This window comes from Herpailurus yagouaroundi, unplaced genomic scaffold, assembly GCF_014898765.1.
Source record: "Herpailurus yagouaroundi ecotype Mexico unplaced genomic scaffold, PumYag 199, whole genome shotgun sequence".
Taxonomy (NCBI): Eukaryota; Metazoa; Chordata; class Mammalia; order Carnivora; family Felidae; genus Herpailurus; species Herpailurus yagouaroundi.
In genome coordinates, this window is record NW_024412430.1 from 6322754 (window position 1) to 6341967 (window position 19214).

A 19214-nucleotide genomic window follows, 5' to 3' on the forward strand; every position below is an offset into this window, starting at 1 on the left:
ACAAATTTTGGTCATATCTTGACTATTTACAATTTTCTATCATGGCTCATGCTTTTGGCAAGACATCCATGCCCGAACTGTCAAGGTTTGGTAAATATTGGACCTGAAGTATGTCTTGCCTCCTTTTGTTTCTCAATAGATTTTTGGTCATGGGTAATTCCGTACAGGCTGAAGAGCCCAAACACTCTTAGAGGGACTTTCGTTACACTTCTGTAGAACCGTCCAGTGTTGGAACTCAAAGCATCCATCCTACCTGTAACTCAGTTATTCCTTTGTGTGCCATTAGAAACCAACATGGCAACTATTTCCTGTTAAAAAAATTGGGGCACCTGGGTGGCTCAGTCACTTAAGCATCCGACTGACTGTTGATTTCAGCTTAGGTCATGATCTCATAGGTTGTGAGATCAAGTCCCACATCGGGCTCCCTGCTGGGCATAGAGCCTGCTTAAGATTCTTAAGATTCTCTGTCTCTCTCTCCCTCCCTCTCTCTCTCCCTCCCTCTCTCTCTCTCCCTCCCTCTCTCTCTCCCTCTGCCCGCACCCCCCTCCCCACTGCCACTCTCTTTCTCTCTATCTCTATCTCAAAAAAATCATTGTGAAGTAAGATATTCCAGTGTGGGTCCCAGTTGTGTTTTTTTTTTTTCTTTTTTGCCTCTTAATTTTATTGAAGTTGTGTATACACATAGTTCAGAGTCAAATAATTCCATAAGGTTTGTTATTAAAAATAGCAGCCCCCCCCCATCATTTCCTGCTTTTCAGAAAGAGCATTTCATGTTCATTGCTTTTAGCTTGTTAGTACTTACTCATGCCCTAAATAATACCTATGTTGCTCTTTCTTGATTTTTCGGGTGTAGTCATCATGCATTATCTTTCCAGGTGGAGTATGAGAATTTAGATTTCTTTTGCATTCCTGCAACTACCAGTCACATGCATCCTTCCCGTTCTTTCCACCATAATTTTTAGTTAGGTCAGTATTTAGTACAGTCTAAATACTGTAAGAAGGCATAGAATTATGCCTTCTTACACACTGTTAAAAGCTGAATTATGTACTATATGATCACTCCTCCTTTCTGACTTTTGTTTCCCCCCAGAGTTGTCTTTCTGTGTTTCCAGAATTTTCTATGGTGTTTTCAATAATTTAACCGACAAGTTCTTTGCCAGTTACTTAAATCTTCTCTTAAGATGATCCCATTTTAGCCCCTATTTCAACCAATTTTATCTCAAGTCCAGCTTTCTGACCTGATTTACCAGCCCAGACCGGTTGCTCATGATGTTGGATGCACAGCTGTTACTTTGGGGTCTGCCTTCAGCAGCATGAAGGAGGAAAACAGCTTTAAACCCAGGGCGGTGCTTTACAACACTAAGAATTTGCCTCTGTCATGATGGGTCTTATTTCTTCTATCCCATGTCTTCTTGATTTTTTCTACCATTTTGTTGGAGCACTCATTCCAGTAGCTCTCTGAGAAAGGGTACACATAAAGTGAACTGAACTGATGTATTTTTAAAAAACATTTTTTTTAATGTTTACTTATTTTTGAGGGTGACAGAGACAGAATGTGAGTGGGTTGGGGCAGAGAGAGAGGGAGGCACATAATCCGAAGCAGGCTCCAGGCTCCGAGCTGTCGGCATAGAGCCTGACGTGGGGCTTGAACTCATGAGCCGTAAGATCATGACCTCAGCTGAAGTCTGATGCTCAACCAACTGAGCCACCCAGGCGGCCCCTGAACTGATGTATTTTTAATGACAAATTATCCTTTCAGATTTTTTGCCCTCAAAAAAAATTCCACTAACAATGCAAAAATAATTTCTTGTGGTAAATAATTTAAACAGTACCAATAGAAATTCAAACAGGGAGCCTGGGTGGCTCAGTCGGTTAAGTGTCCGACTTCGGCTCAAGTCATGATCTCGCGGTTCGTGAATTCAAGCCCCGCATCGGGCTCTGTGCTGACAGCTCAGGGCCTGGACCCTGCTTCGGATTCTGTGTCTCCCTCTCTCTCTGCCCTTTCCCTGCTCACGCTCTCTTTCTCTTTCTCTCTCTCAAAAGTAAATAAATGTTAAAAAAGAAGAAATTCAAACAGAAGTTTCTTTTTCTATCCCTCAACCTCATCTCTCTCTATTCAGAGGCATTCCGACTGTTGGATTTGGAGCATTGAGTCATTTTTCTGGATTCATTCAGTCAACAGATATTTATAAATTTATGAGTGCCAACCATGTGCTGAGACCCGTTCCAGAACCTGGAAATATACAGTGAACAAAACTTATTTTTGAGCTGGAGAGGAATGGTGTGATGTTTCTTGCTGCTGGAATTTAGCTCCACTGCCACTTGGGTTAGCTTGTTGTTCTTTTCCTGGAATACGAACATGGCATAGTCAAGGCTGTGTCTGTCTCTGCCTGTCTCTCTTGTGCATATAAAATCATGACAGTTATAAATTGAACTTCATAACCTGTGTGTCACCAGAGCAACATCATCATACTCCTGAGATATAGAGATAGATTTTCTGAATGGGTAAACAGAATGTGGTGTGTTTACACACACACACACACACACACACACACACACACACACACACTGGAATATTTAGCCTTAAAAAGGAAAAAAAAAATCTGACACCTGCTAAAACATGGATGAACCTTGAAGATGTTATGCTAATTAAAATAGGCAGTCATAAGAAGATAAAGACAAATTATTATATGATTCCACTTATATAATGTATATAAACTAGTCCAGTTCAAAGAAAGGAAAAGTGGACTGGAGGTTGTCAGAGGCTGGGGGAAGAGGGAAATGAGTTATTTAACGGGTGTAAAGGTTCAGTTTTACAGGATGAAAAGTTCTGGAGATTGGTTGCACAAATATGTGACTATATTTAATAATACTAAACCACACACTTAAAAATAGTTAAGATGGCAAATTCCACATGATACGTATTTTACCACAATTAAACAAAAAAAAATAGATTTTCACATAAACCCCATAATGGAGTTCATCCTATCATTTGATTAGGGTGACTGAACCTAGTTGTAGTTGGGTTCAGCTGCTGCCTGGGATCCCCGGCTTTCTAGGGCATGCGAGGGGATGGCCATGGATTGCCCTGGGGACTTTCTTTTGATGCGCTTAGCACCAGAATGTTTGGCAGGTCGCCTTGTTGGGGTGGCCTAATGCTGCTTTCCTTTTCTTTCCGTGGTGGTTCCATATCTCTGAGGAAGAGGTCGTCAGTTATTTATAGTACAGATAAACTCTTGAGACTATCTCAGAGTGCCGTGACCAGTTACGCAATAGGGAGCAGTGACAAGTGGTAGTTTTGTTTGGCTTGGAGGTTGCGTTCTTTTTCTGAGTTTGTAAGCATGTGCCTCTTGAGGGCCTCCTGATGCATTTTGATTGGAAACGAAGAAGTTTACTTGGTAGCACAGGCAGGTGCCTTCCCTGCATTTTTCCTGCCAGCGTTTGCTTTGCAGCCCTCTGTGGAGTGATTCTGTGCTATGCTGGCTCTGGTTCTTGAAACACTAGGAATGGGTAAAGGTCAGGTATTCCAGAACCGCAACGGTGCTATACATGTTGACTAGAGAGATCAGCCTGGCGGATTTGATCATGATCTATTCTCCTTTTCTCTAAACTACGTATGGCCATCATACAGAAGTTTCTTCCAGGCAAACTCCAAGCCTACTGGAATGAATGAGTATGGGCAACCAAGGTTCTCTCCTCACTTTGCAGATTGCGGATTCAAAGTTTCTTACAATGGTCATTTTTGATGTGAGCAGACCATCTGGTCCAGGGTCTGTCTGTCAGAAACTTGGCCTTTCCGTAACAGGTGTGTGCGGTGACCTTGGAGAATATATGCTTTCTTGGGATTTTATTTCTCTGCAAGATTAGCATACTTTTTATCTTCCCTAGTATTGGAGTGTGTTGGGATATAGGCCAGGAGGGGCCCCTCAAATTGCCCACACCAACTAAAGATACTTAGAGCCAGGCAAAACTTTCCTTGTGATTAGATCACAGAGCCTGATAGCGCCATTTTGGAATGTCTGGCATGTTCTTGATCACTGATTTTCCTTAGTTGTAATCAAAAAAGGAACATAATGCGGTAATTAAGTCTCTAGAAGTATCAGCAGGAAGGTGAGAAGAGTAATAAAAGGAATAGTTGGAAAAGGTAGTTTTACTGCTGGCTGCATGCCCTTGTGCCTTAGGCAAGCTTACCTCAGTTTCCTTACCTATAAAGCAAATAGCTACCATTCACTGGCCACCTCCTTCTAAGAGCTATGAATGTGCTTTGAGGCAGAAATTCCTCTGAAAATGCAATGAAAGCAATAGATCAGGAGCTCCAAAACTCAAACTCAAAACCAGGCCTACTGGGACTCAGGTTTACTGAGCCCTGACTAAAAATGGCTGCCCACCATTGGCCCCAACTGTCACCAAGCTGCAATGCAAGCTTAGTATTGCCAGATTCTGCTTTGCTCCCCGCCCCCCTCCTTGTTATATAAGAACAGATGTACAGATTCTTTTTTTTTTTTTATGTTTATTTTGAGAGAAAGAGAGCCCATGTGCACGCACATGTGCTTGAGTGGGGAAAGGGCAGAGAGAGAGGGAGAGAGAATCCTAAGCAGCCTCCACGCTGTCAGTGCAGAGCTCAACTTGGAGCTGATCCCACCTATGAGAGATCCTGATGGCAAGATCATGACCCCAGCCGAAATCGAGTTGGACGTCCAACTGACCGAGCCACCCAGGTGCCCCAGATTCTTTCTTGAGTGTAAAACCTCTTGATTTCTACATTTTGGTAGTTGCTTGTGAAGATTTTTGAAGAAATTTTATTGGTTGGATGACACATATTTGTGGTTTGCTTTCTGCCTGTAGGGCTGTTATTTATATGAACACAGTAGTCCCTTCTTAATCTATGGTTCTGTTTTCTACGGTTTCATTCAACCACAGTCTGGAAGCAGATGATCCTCCTTCAACAGCTCCTCACAAGGTCAGGTAGCATCACACTACGTCACTGGCCTACGTCATTCACCTCCCTTCATCTCTTCACACAGGTATTTTATTATCTCACGTCATCGTCATAAGGATGAGTACAATACAAGGTGTTCGGAGGCAGAGAGAGATCCCATTTACATAATTTATTGTAATTGTTTATCATTGTGCCTAATTTATAAATTAAACTTTATCATAGGTATGTGTATGTAGGAAAAAAATGTAGCATACCTGGTGCTCAATACTATCCACTCTTTCATGCATCCAGGATCCTCCATGGATAAAGAGGGACCATTGTACTTTTCTGTGATGGGTCAGTCTTTCTGCCTGTGCTGCTCCCCACTGAGAAACTTTTGAGTAATTCACATATTACTTTATTTATTTAATTTATGTATTTATAAGTAGTCTCTATGCCCAATGTGGGGCTCGAACTCACAACCCTAAGATCAGGAGTTGCACGCTCTACCAACCGAGCCAGGAAGGCACCCCCAATTCACCTATTCAAAGTATACAATTTAACGGCTTTTAGTATATTCACAGAATTGTACATCTAATCACCACAGTCAATTTTAGAACATATTTATCATCCCTAAAAGAAACCCCACACCCCTTAGCTGTTAACCCCCAGTCCCTCTATCCCCACCAGCCCTAGACAACCCACTGATCTACTTTCTGCCACTATAGATCTGCCTGTTCTGGGCATTTTATATAATGCAGGAATATAATGCAGGAATACTGTATGTATTCCTTTTTGTCCGGTTTCTTTCCTTTATTGTAAGGTTTTCAAAGTTCATCCATGTAGCATGTATCACTACTTCATTTTTTTTTTTTTTCTGTATTGCTGAATAATATTCCATTGTATGGATATAGCACATTTGTCCATTCAACAGTTGATGGACAGTTGGGTTGCTTTTGATTTTTGGCCATTATGAACAATGGTGCGGTGAACATTTGTATACAGGTTTTCGTGTGGACATGTATTTTCATTTCTTTTGGTGGGCATCTAGAAGTGGACTTGGTAATTCTACGTTTAGCCTTTTGAGGAAGTGTCAGACTGGCTTCCAAAGAGACCATGCCATTTTACATTCTCCCCAGCAATACATATGATAGTTTCAACTCGCCAACACTTTGTTTGTCTTCTTGATCATAGTCGTCCTAGTGGGTGTGAAGAGGTATCTGTTGTGGTTTAGAGTTGCGTTTCCCTAATGACTAATGATGCTGAGGCTTTTCATGTGTTTATTGGCCATTTGTATGTCTTCTTTGGAGAACTGTCTGTTCAGATCCTTTGTATGGCACTTATTTTTGATCCAGCTCTTGAGATTTTCTCCTGGGAAATGCGCATATTCACATCCACACAAAAGGTGGTACAGGTGGACCCCCCTTATCTGCAGGAGATATATTCCAAGACCCCCCAATGAACACCTGAAACTTTGGATAGTATCAAATCCTATACATAGTGTTTTTTTCCTACATGTACGTACCTGTGATAAAGTTTTACTTATAAACGAGGTCTAGTAAGAGATGACATCTCTAGTAAGAGATGACTCTCAACAGCTAATAATAAACAATTGTAACAATATACTCTAATAAAAGTTATGCGAATGTGATCTCTCTCCAAATATCTTATTGTACTGTACTCCCCCTTCTTGTGATGATATGAGATGAAGGGAAATGAATGATACGGGCATTGTGACATTGTGTTGGGCTCCTATTGACCTTCTGATGATCTGTTAGACTGCGATTGACTGCAGGTAACTGAAACCATGGACAAAGAAGGACTGCTGTGCACAGTTTCTAGGGGTTCATGACCCTCTTGATATTTCTCTACGGATCTGACGGTACCCATAGAAAACATGCTATGTAGCAGGGGTTTTTCTGGGCATTTCATATGCTTGCTCTTACTCATATTATCTACTAGGGACCTTGTGGGATTCATGTGAGGATTAGATGTTCAGGCAAGTGATTTGTGAACCATAAATCACTATCCAACTTCAGGGGTTGCTGTAGGCCTATGAACTCCGTAGGTAAGTGATAGTGAGGTGGATGGAGTTGTTAAGGCCATGAGCTGGAGTCAGACTGCCCATTTTGGATCCTAGTGTCACTTTTATGAGCCATTGTGTTTTGGGGCAATCATTCAGTGTCTCCGACTCAGTGTTTTCATTTGTAAAGTGGAAATAACAACTGACCTACTTCCCACATCTTCTTGGGAAGTTAACATAAAGTGCTTCCTATTGTGCAGGTGGGCACATAGAAAGTGCTGAATAAATTATTCAGCTGATGCTGTGGACTGGGTGTTTGTGTCTCCCCAAATTGGTATGTTAATGTCCTAACCTCCTCCTATGTGATAGTATTTGGAGGTGGAGCCTTCTGGAGGTAATTAGAACTTCAGGGTGGAGGCTTCATGACTGGGATTGGTACCCTTATCAGAAGACACATAAAAGAGATGATCTCTGTCTGCCATGTGAGAATACAGTGAGAAGGTGACCACTGTCAACCAGGAAGATGGCTCTCACCAGAACGTGGCCATGTGGGCACCCTGATCTTGGATTTCCATTCTCTAGAACTGTGAAAAATCAACATTTGTTGTATAAACCACCCAGTGTATGGTGTTCTGTTTATGGTAGCCCAAATTGACTAAGATACCTGCTTTTTAAATATCTCACAAAAGGAACCAGGCATATTATCTTATAGTGGAGCAGGTTGGTCTTGGAATATGGAAATATCTTTCTTCCTTCTGGGGAAAATAGATGTCCTCCATTGATATTTTAAAGAATCAAGAGGTTTTGGGGCGCCTGGGTGGCACAGTTGGTTAAGCGTCCGACTTCAGCCAGGTCACGATCTCGCGGTCCGTGAGTTCGAGCCCCGCGTCGGGCTCTGGGCTGATGGCTCAGAGCCTGGAGCCTGTTTCCGATTCTGTGTCTCCCTCTCTCTCTCTGTCCCTCCCCTGTTCATGCTCTGTCTCTCTCTATCCCAAAAATAAATAAACGTTGAAAAAAAAATTAAAAAAAAAAAGAAGAGGTTTTATAAATTAAATCTTATAATCTTGTGAAAGAGAATTTTACTCCCAGAAGAATTTTGAGTCCTTAAGGTACTTTATAGATCCTATAGTCCTTACTCCTCTCCAAATTGTGTCCCCACTGTCAGTGTTTGCTATAAAGTGATTTTATTTTATTTTATTTTTATTTATTTTTAAAAAATTTTTTTCGTAACATTTATTTATTTATGAGAGACAGAGAGAGGCAAAATAGGAGCAGGGGAGGGGCAGAGAGAGAGGGAGACACAGAATGCGAAGCAGGCTGCAAGCTCCGAGCTGTCAGCACAGAGCCCGATGCAGGCCCGAACTCACAAATTGCAAGATCATGACCTGAGCCGAAGTCAGACGCTCAACCAACTGAACCACCCAAGTGCCCCTATAAAGTAATTTAAAAAAACAAAACAAAGCACCACCTCACCCACCCCACCCTCCTCCTAATCTTTGTCCTTACCTGGCCTAGAGGAACTCAGGATTCCAGCCAGGCAGTTTTGCTCTGTGATAGGAAGTTCAAGCAAGTAGATATTGTTGGATTAAAACAGAAAAGAGGGTCCAAAGTCTTAAGATTTAAGCTTTCCATCTATCTATCTATCTTTCTATCTATCTATCTATCTATCTATCTATCTATCTATCTATTGTAATGTTTATTTTTGAGAGACACAGAGCATGAGCCGGGGAGGGGCAGAGAGAGAGGGAGACAGAGAATCTGAAGCAGGCTCCAGGCTCTGAGCTGTCAGGGCAGAGCCCAATGTGGGGCTTGAACTCACAAACCTTGAGATCATGACCTGAGCTGAAATGGATCACTTAACTGACTGAGCCACCCAGGTGCCCCTATGCTGTGGGGTCTTCTTGATGTCAGAGTCTATCTTCCAGTTTAGTTGAAGGAAAACCTCTGTAAGTAAGGTCCAGTGTACCAGAGAGTCTCGGGAGTTACTGGGATTCCAGTGTTTTAGGAGTTTTGTTCTCTGATCTACAGACAGCCCTGTGGGGGGGGGGGGCGCCGGGGAGGGGGGGGGCCGCAGGGGGCTTGGGTTTTGTTAAAGAAAATTTTTTCATAACACTTGTTAAAGACAGCAAGAAAGACTATTCAACGGGGGTTTTGCAGTAGGGCTGAGAGATGGGGCTCAACTTTGAGTACAGTAAGTGGAGATTTATATTACGTGTGTGTGTGTGTGTGTGTGTGTGTGTGTGTGTGTGTGTGTATTTATATATTTATAGCCTAGGAGAGGGGTGGAGGTCAGGTCAGGGGAGGGAAACAAATTACAAGAGAAAAGATCACAGCCAGAAGGATTCTTGCTAGACCACCTCAACAGGATTCTTGCTGAAGGCAGGCCGGGTGATCAGATATCAAGGGTGGGGGATTTTCACTAACTGACTCAGCAGGTTCTTGCGAAAATGAACTAGATGGGTCAAGAACAGAGCCCAAAGTTGGGGCCTCGTCAGAAAAAGGACTCAAGTCAAAAATAGCCTGAATCAAATTTCGTCAAGGAGAGAGTCTTGGTCAGCTTGAGACATGAGGTGGCGAAAGTGGAATGTTCCTCTTTGTATAATACAACCTATTGCATTATATAAATACTGTTAGCATTTGAGTGACACATTTCTTAGAAAAGCTGCCTTTCTTTTGTTTAATCCTTCTTTTACAATTGCCTTTTTGAGTCATTTCAGGGTCTTTTCCTTATGGATATATTTCTTTTCATCTTAATAGCAGAAGAAATTAAATATAGAAGAAACATCCTAATAACGAAAACTCAGTAAAATGGGAATCTCCTCTGTAGTTTGGCTTCTCAATGATCTAGAGAAAGGCATTGTGTGGTAGTTATGTTCCCCTTTCCTTCCTGAATTGCACTGAAAGAACAGTCAGTTTCTAAACAACACTGGAACTTTGAAAATCAAGTGTAACAGCCAGAAACAGAAGCTGGGAAACTTTATTCTAGCAAATGAGATTTCTCATCTGCCAGCCTCTGTTACTCACAGGATTCTTGGTATCCCACTGACTTGTGATTCTCGGCTTCCTGGACCACACTCATTTTATTAAGACACCTTTTTCCCTTTGGAATTTTAGTGGAATTGGTTATTCTGGATGTGAATTCTTTTCTTCTGAAACAACAACAACAACAAACCCAAAACTGAAAAAACTAACACTGATTTGTACCTTACCTGAAATCATTTAGCTTCAATTCAGATAAAAAAAATCTTAAAGATTTGTATCTTTTAAATTAAACATCTCAAAGATATTTTTAAAATTTATTTATTTATTTATTTATTTATTTATTTATTTATTTATTTATTTATTTTTAAAGGTGTTTTTTAGAAAGTAAGTTGAAAATCTTAGATGAAGACAAAAATCTTACATTAAAATATATGATTTTGGGGAGGGAACATTCTTTTTTTTTTTTTTTTCAACGTTTATTTATTTTTGGGACAGAGAGAGACAGAGCATGAACGGGCGAGGGGCAGAGAGAGAGGGAGACACAGAATCGGAAACAGGCTCCAGGCTCTGAGCCATCAGCCCAGAGCCCGACGCGGGGCTCGAACTCGCGGACCGTGAGATCGTGACCTGGTTGAAGTCGGACGCTTAACCGACTGTGCCACCCAGGCACCCCGGGGAGGGAACATTCTTAATTGAGAGCTGTTAGAAATCTCTTGGAAAAGAATCTCCCAAAAGTTTACCCTGTGCAAACGAGTGTCTATTTCCCTCAGAGATGATTCTTGGTCAAATATATTTAGGAGAATAATGGATAATAATGGATTTATCTTTTCTTGAGAATCACACTATTTGCATGTATTTATAGAGCCACAAAATATTTTCTTTTCCTCCCATATACTACCTTTGGTCCCCAGGATATACTTAAGGAACTCTGGTAGAATGCTCAAATGTGTACCCAGAACTCAGGTAACCCCTGGAGATACTACAATGAACAAGGCAGTTCCCTATGTTCCAGAGCTGAGTGTAGTCAGTCTAAATAGGTCATGATTATACAGTGCCTGGGGGTAAGCACAGAAGGATCAGAGGCACATGGAAGGAGATCTTGATTCAGAGATTCAGAAAAAGAGTTTCCAAGAAGGTTTTCATGATGTCTATCTTGGTGGAGAAAGGAGGGGAGTAGAGACTATCCTAGGAAGAGAAGGGCATGGAGGGAACAGGAGGTGAATTCAGAGAATACAAAGTTGTTTAGTATATTTAGAATATAGAAATTGAAGTAGAGAGAGGCAAGGGATGAGATGAGAGAGGGAGCATCTCAGATGTGGTAGGCAGTGGGCGGTACACCTGGTGATGGACTTCTAAACTATCCTGATGACATCAGGGGAACCCCTGAAAGTTTTAAGGTGAGAATGACATGTTTACCTTTTCACTTTAAGATTATAGGCTTTACTGCAGAGAATGGATCGGAGAAGGGAAGTCTGGAGGCAGAAAAACCAGTTGGGAGGCAATCGAGTCAACAATTCATGGTGACTTCCGGATAGTGGCAATATAGATGGAGAGACATGGGCCGATGCAAGAGATGTTTAAGAAATAGAATCCATGGGGCACCTGGGTGGCGCAGTCGGTTGGGCATCCAACTTCAGCCAGGTCACGGTCTCGTGGTCCGTGAGTTCGAGCCCCGCGTCGGGCTCTGGGCTGATGGCTCAGAGCCCGGAGCCTGCTTCCGATTCTGTGTCTCCCTCTCTCTCTGCCCCTCCCCCGTTCATGCTCTGTCTCTCTCTATCCCAAAAATAAATAAACGTTGAAAAAAAAAAATTAAAAAAAAAGAAAAAGAAATAGAATCCATAGGTCTTGGTGGTTGACTGACTGGGAAGTAAGGATGGGGAAGAATTAACCGTGGTGCTCTGGTTTCAAACTTGGACACCTGGGTAAACTGGTGAGCCCTTTGGGAATACGGGTGAGGGATAGGCTTAGGTGGGGGACACAAGGGGTACAGATTTAGACAGATTAATTTGAAGTCAGATGTTTTTTTGTTAACCTTTTAAACCTGGTGAGGTAAATAGGGTGGGTTTTATTTACCCTGTTGGCTGAGTTACATACAATGAATAGACTGCCATGGGCAACCCCTGTATTGTACTTGCTTCTTCTGTTCTTTCTCTACTATGACCCATGACTTCTCAAAGAAGATGTGACTTTCATAGGTAACGGTTAGAAAACTGGTACTCTTTTCATTGAGATTCTTTGGTTGAAGTCTTCTTGTCTTTATTTGTCTTGCTGCTACTTAATATCACACGTTGGCAAAGTTCTGCCAAAGACACTTTATCACTTCTGAACACTAAAGCCATTTTGGATGCCTAAGGAGATTCTTGTTCCTCAGACAAGTACATTTTTTGGTGTTTTATTTTATTTTAGATTATTTTTAAATTGAAGCAATTTGGTCACTTCAAATATTTTTTGGAAGTTGAGTATTAATAATAAAAAATACTATAGTTCCCTAAAGCAATTAAAATGCATTATACCCAGTGTTTTTGCTAACATTTAAGAGTTATTAGTAACTCATACCTTTTGTTTATAAATTGGCACAACCTCTATGGAGGGCAACGTGACAATGTTTGAATTCACTTAGAAAGTTTTACTAGCGGGGCTCCTGGGTGGCTCAGTCGGTTTAAGTGTCCGACTTTGGCTCAGGTCCTGATCTCATGGTTTGTGAGTTCAAGCCCCACATCAGGCTCGCTGCTGTCAGCCTATCAGCTCAGAGCCTGTTTCAGATCTTTGTTCCCCCCCCCCCCCTCTGCCCCTACCCAACTTGTGCTCTTCCAATAAATAAATAAATATTAAAAACATTTTTTTGAAGAAATGTTGACATTTCTGACAGATAGATATACATGCACATGAAAGCTATGTGGTACGTATTTTAGCTAAATAAATTATGGGACTTCCATGCAAAGGAATACTGGTCAGCCCCCAAAAGAATGAAGGCAACTGTATGTGTACAAGTACATAAGGATGTCCAAGTTATTAATAAGTGAAGAAAAAGCAAGGTGAAGAACGGTGTGTGTTATATGGCTCTATTTATGTAAAAAGTTATTTTATTTTATTCTATTTTATTTTATTTTTGAGAGAGAGAGAGAGAGTGAGCATGTGAGCAGGGGAGGGGTAGAGAGAGAGAGGGACAGAGAGAAGTCCAAGCAGGCTCCACGCTTAGCTTGGTGCCTGACACGAGACTTGATCCCACGACCCTGGGATCATGACCTGAGCTGAAATCAAGAGTCAGGTGCTCAACTGACTGAGCCACTCAGGTGCTCCAGTGAAATTTTTTTAAATGAAAGTTGAGTGCCTGTTTCTAAGTGCAGCTAAAGGAATGCTCACGAACATTTTTACAGCTGGACAGTTGGATGTTGCTGTAACAACCTCTGGGGTCAATCACCCAGGAAGATAAAGATTTCTCCAGTTCGCTGATGGAGATATCTTACAGGCTAGCAAAGAAAGGACATTTACCTTGCCTTTCTCCCCTGCTTCCTTTCCTGTCATTATACCTTGCCCTGCCAGTCTGACTGCCCAGTGATCTCCAATTAATATTTACTCTTATCCTTTACACTAAATTCCTACTTGCTTAGTGTAGATGTCTGTAGACCCATATATTCTGAGGCACACATTTTTAGGTTGGTGTACTGGGGGACATCCTTGGAATATCATGCGACACGTTACTCTTTAGAGCATCCAGGGGGATCCAATTGATCTTCCCCATCTAGCTTAAGTTTGGTGAATCCTCTGTTGAGAGAGTATCTCCTATGCTTTTTGATCTATAGAACATATAGTGTATTGTGCTGTTGTATAATAGCTGGTGATAAGAAAGGGCACTATGATTGCACATGTGTATCTCCTTCCTTCCTTTTTCTCCCGTGGAAAGAGGGCCAAAGGAGAATGCTGAGATTCGCAGCCTTCAGAGTGAAATGGGCTGACTTCTGTAGCACATAGGTAATAGGGTGTTGGGCAGAATTACCTAGAAGGAAACGTTGGTCATCCTCTCCTTGCCTCTGTTGGAAGAGGATGCATTTTCTTCAAGGCCGAGCCTTCCTTCTTAGCTGTTCATACCAGTTCCTCACCTCCTCCCACCTCTCACCCCCACAGTCTCTAAAGTCATTTCCATTCTCTCTTACAACTTCTCTCTCTTTGTATTGACTTCTCTTTTATCTATAAACAAGGTCTAGGCTTTCTCAACATGAAATAAGCTTCTTTCAATTTTGTCTCTTAAACATATTGCAAGAGATCTCTGGCTCTGGTATTTGGTAGAACCTGCTCTTCCTCCATGAAAAGGTGGTAATAATTGTATCCATCACACAGATGTGGATATTACGGTAGCTAAGGCACATAAAGCACTTAGTGTGGCCTTTGACATCTAGGGAAGGCTACACTAATGATGGCTGTTGCTTGATAGGGTTCATTTAGCGGCTCTTGTTCCTAATGTTGCTTCTCCCAAGGGTGTATTACACTAGCTGCCTCCTGCTTTGCACCCCAGTTCCTACATCTCTCTCAACCTGTTCGCTGATCATGGACAAAATCGTCATTCTCCGTACTTTCTTGTCAGGATTAAACCCATCTTAGCTCTTCTTTGAATGGTCCTGCTTTTGTAATAATGCCGATTTTTTACTGAAGAGAGAAACTTTCTCCATTCTCTACTTCAGGTATCATATCACTATCCGCATTGGTAACTCTTTGTTCCTTATTCCCTGAACTCTCTGCACCATATGTTTAGTTATTTCCAGAGGTACTTGGCTCGTTCATCTTCTCTGTTCTCTGCTCCCCAGGGAACTCATGGCTTTTACCATAAGTATTCTCAGAATTCTCTGCATGTCTAAGCAGCATGGAATTCTGTCACCACTTCTCAAAACCTTTGTCATCTTTCAAGGCTTTTCCTAAGTCTCACGTCCTCCTTAAAGGTTTCCCAAATATCCATAGGCAGAGGGGTTTCTCTTTCCAATGAGTCCCATAGTCTGGTCTTGTGCCATACTTGGTATCTATTTATAAACATAGGGTTTTTTTTCCCCCCCTTTGGTGTTGGTCTTTGGGACACAGTTTTATTTATTTTTATAAGAATAATATATGCCAACCAAAGTATTTTTTTAAGTTTATTTATTTATTTTGAGCATGTGAGAGAGAATGAATGAGCCGGGGAGGGGCAGAGAGAGAGAGGGAATGAGAGACAATCCCAAGCAGGCTCTGTGCTGTCAGCTCAGAGCCCGACTTGGGGCTCAGTCCCACGAACTGTGAGATCATGATCTGAGCCAAAATCAAGAGTCAGATGCTTCACCAACTGAACCACCCAGGCAACCTCCCCACCCCCTTTTAAAATTTATTTATGAACCAAAGTATTTTTGAATGAATGAAGCTCTTATTCTTAGAGGTATTGATATTTCAAAGGAAGAATGGATAAACTGTTAGAATATATGCTACCTATGGGTTCTGAAGGGCTGATGATCCCCCATTTATCATCCTTCAGTGACATCTCTGGGATGGAGAATTTGGTAGGCTCTAAAGTCATCCCTAAGGCTAGAAATGAATACAGTCAAAGTTATCTTTCAAAAGTCCCTACATTGCTCATAAAGTATCGTACGTGAAGAGTTGATCTCTAATTGCTTTTTTTCTCTAGGTTGAAATGTTTTTTCAGCTGAGCAACAGATTAAATAGGGGATGTTGAAATACTACAGTGCAATTGGAATAAGATGCACACACTAAGACAGCATGTGGGACCTAAGACCAATAAGGAAACCGTAGATCCTGTCTCTGGCTCATGCTTGTGCCCACATGTGATCACTTTGGGGCAATGGTTTTCTATGTGTGGTTCATGGACTCCTGGGGGTCTTTGAGACCCTTTCAAAGGATCCTCAAAATCAAATAATGGTACTAAGACATTTGCCTCTTTTGCTCATTCTCTTATGAGTGTCCAGAGGAGGTTTCCTAAGGTTATATGATCAATTCACAGTACCTAAAGAGGCAGTTGGGGCACCTGGGTGGCTCAGTTGGTTAAGTGTCTGACTTCAGCTCAGGTCATGATCTTGCGGTTCAAGGGTTCAAGCCCCGTGTGGGGCTCTGGGCTGACAGCTCGGAGCCCGGAGCCTGCTTTGGATTCGGTGTCTCCCTCTCTCTCTGCCCCTCCCCCCACTCACACTCTGTCTCTGTCTCTCACAAAAATAAATAAACATTAAAAAAAATTTAAAAAGGCAATTAAAACACTACTTCCTTTTCCGATTACATGTCAGTGTGAGGCCAATTTTCTTTGTATACTTCAACCCAAACCACTTACTGCAACAGACTGAATGTAGAGGCAGATGTGAGAATCTAGTTGTCTTGTCAGACATTAAAGAGATTTGTAAAAAAATAAGACAACGCTCTTCTCTTTAAAATCTTTATGAATCTTAAATTTTTTTTCATAAAAAGTATGTTAACATGTGATAGGTTTACTACTGGTATTTAAAATGAACTAAATAAATGTCTTAAAAAGTCCCAGTTCTGATTTCCTAAGTTCATAAATATTGGTAGATACGCTCATATAAATGAGAGCTTTTTGTTAATATCTATGACTATGAAAGGGTCCTAAGGCCCAAAGTTCTGAGAACTGTCACTCTTGAACTTTGTATACTCCTGGACGTAGAATGGCATTGAAGTCGCTCACACTTAAGTTTTTTGTTGTTGTTGTTTCTTCTCGTCTTTCTTCTTTTCTCTCTCTCTTATTCTTTCACTGAAGATTTTAATTTTTTCCAAATTAGACGTGTGGTATTTGTCTCCTGATATTCAAGAAGTAAAATCCTGTTGCAGTGTTCTTTCTGCTGTGCTGCACATATATAAACCTCTCTATGGATGACCTCAATAAAATTGCCTTCAACCTGGAATTCCAAATAAAAGCATTATTGTTCCAGAGGATGGTAGGTTTCTTAAAAGTTGATTATTTAAGAGGATAGCTTCACTAATAATGACACTTGTGGCAAAAAAAAAAAAGAAAAAAGAAAAAAAAAGAAAAAAAGTATAGTTTCACCCCAAGAAAAGGATTTTTAGACTATGTAGTTCACTCAGATGTAGTTTTGGTAAAGTTGTGGATAATTTAACAGGATATTTGGAGCATAAATAAAGACCATCTATGTACACAGATAACAAATTCATGGATATTTTCTACTTGGAAATTGGAGAAGACTGATTTTATTTATTGATTTATTTAAAAACATTTTCTTAAATGCTTATATACTTTTTGAGAGAGACAGAGAGACAGAGAGAGAGACAGAGACAGAGCACAAGCAGGGGAAGGGCAGAGAGAGAGAGGGAGACACAGAATCTGAAGCAGGCTCCAGGCTCTGAGCTGTCAATACAGAGCCCGACGTGGGGCTCAAACTCACGAACCATGAGATCATGATCTGAGCTGAAGTCAGACACTTAACCGACTGTGCCATCCAGGGTCCCCACGACTGATTTTGTTTAATTTGAAAATCTTAACAGATTAGAGTAGTTTTATAACAAATAGGCCCAGCATTCAGTTAAATTCTGTATTTTACTATCCAGGGACAGTTGTAAAGAATACTCATAGAGGAACTTCCCATTTCTTTCCCCCTTTTCTTATCAAAATGATTTAACATGATCTGAGATTACAAACTTTTTTTTTTTTTTTTAGCATGTTTTATTCCCCAAGGGACTGCATAAAGCTGAAGCCTGGGTGACAGCAGAGAAAAGGATGTCTCCTCACTGCTATTTGAAATTGTGTTTTAGGACATAATGAGGACTTTCACCAATTTGGGAAGGAGAGGGTTGGGGTAAGACATCATTTTAGTTTGAACATTTATGATACACTCTACTTGGCTGTTGAGGTGACTGTTGAGTTCTTCCAATGCCCCATTAGGCTCTGTGGAGAAATCATAAATGTTGTACTCATGTACTTAAGAGTTTATATAATGTAGACATTCATTCTGAAGTTCTAAATGCCTTTGCCCTACAAGGCAGGAAATGAAAATGTTGGCAAAATTTCTCACCTAAACAGGAGAACTGGCATTCTAGGGAATTGTGAGTTATTCAGTTGACATTCCATTTTTAACGATGTTACCCAAAAAAATCATTACCAACAAAAGTAGCACTCACTTTCTCCTACCCCAGAAGAAAAAACATGCAAGATTATCTTTTACGAAGTATGCCTAAATGCTGCCTGCTGGACAGATTATTTACTTGGAAACCAGTGAGATCAACTTGTGGCAGTGTAGACAAACCAGCTCCTTGGGTTTTGGTTCTTTTAGGTTTGCACACCCTTTGCCTAAGATTGTTAATCTTCAATCAAGTGAGTCCTGTGAAGCATCCCTGTAGAACGAGGACAGAACCCTGTGGAAGGCCCTGAGCTGACTCTTCCGAGTGAATGGGTTTGCTTTGCAGTGAAGCAGTTTCTCTGGGCCAACAGATTGTGCGCTGTGGAAGTCCACCTGCCTGTCCCTCGTCTTGAAGAGGCCCTTGCTCCAGAGGAGAAGCCATGTAGAAGAAATATCAAATGTCCATCTTGAGTCTGAAAATAGTATTTCTCTGGTCCATTCTGGTGCCTCCTGTGTGTCGTCGATTCCAAGATAAATAAGCTAACACTCTATCTTAAAGTAGATTACAATAATGTTAAGAGAAAAACAACTTGAGTAAGAGCAATTAATTAAGCATTGTTCATGCTGTGATATGTATAAGATAGTGTGGGCAAAAATTGATTGATGAACAGATAAAGAAGACGTGGTGTGTGTGTGTGTGTGTGTGTGTGTGTGTGTGTGTGTGTGTGTGTAATGAAATATTACTCTGGGATCAAAAAGAGTGAAATCTTTCCATTTGCAACAACATGGATGGAACTAGAGTGTATTATGCTAGGGGAAATAAGCCGGAGAAAGACAAATATCATGATTTCACTCATATGTGGAATTTAAGAAACTAGACAGATGAACACAGGGAAAGGGAAGGAAAAATAAGATAAAAACAGAGGGAGGCAAACCATAAGAGATGCTTAAATACAGAGAACAAACTGAGGGTTGCTGGAGGTGAAGTGGGTGTGGGGATAGACTAAATGGGTCATGGGCATTAAGGAGGGCACTTGGGATGAGCACTGGGTGTTCTATGTAAGTGATGAATCACTAAATTCAACTCCTGAAACCAATACTACAGTATATGTTAACTAACTTGAATTAGAAAAACAAAAAGATAGTGTGGGAAGCATAAAAATGGGAACCTGTAGTTTCACCTGGGAAAACATTTGTTAGACATTAGATTTTTTGAAAGTACAACCGAGTTTTTAAA

The 19214-nt window shown here is 41.1% G+C and overlaps 1 protein-coding gene across 4 annotated transcripts in view; it reads left to right on the forward strand.

Annotated features, from left to right (window-relative positions):
* TRPM6 (transient receptor potential cation channel subfamily M member 6) overlaps window positions 1-19214 on the forward strand; it is a 173801-nt gene that overhangs the window by 26393 nt on the left and 128194 nt on the right. The gene's annotated exons all lie outside the window — the stretch shown is intronic.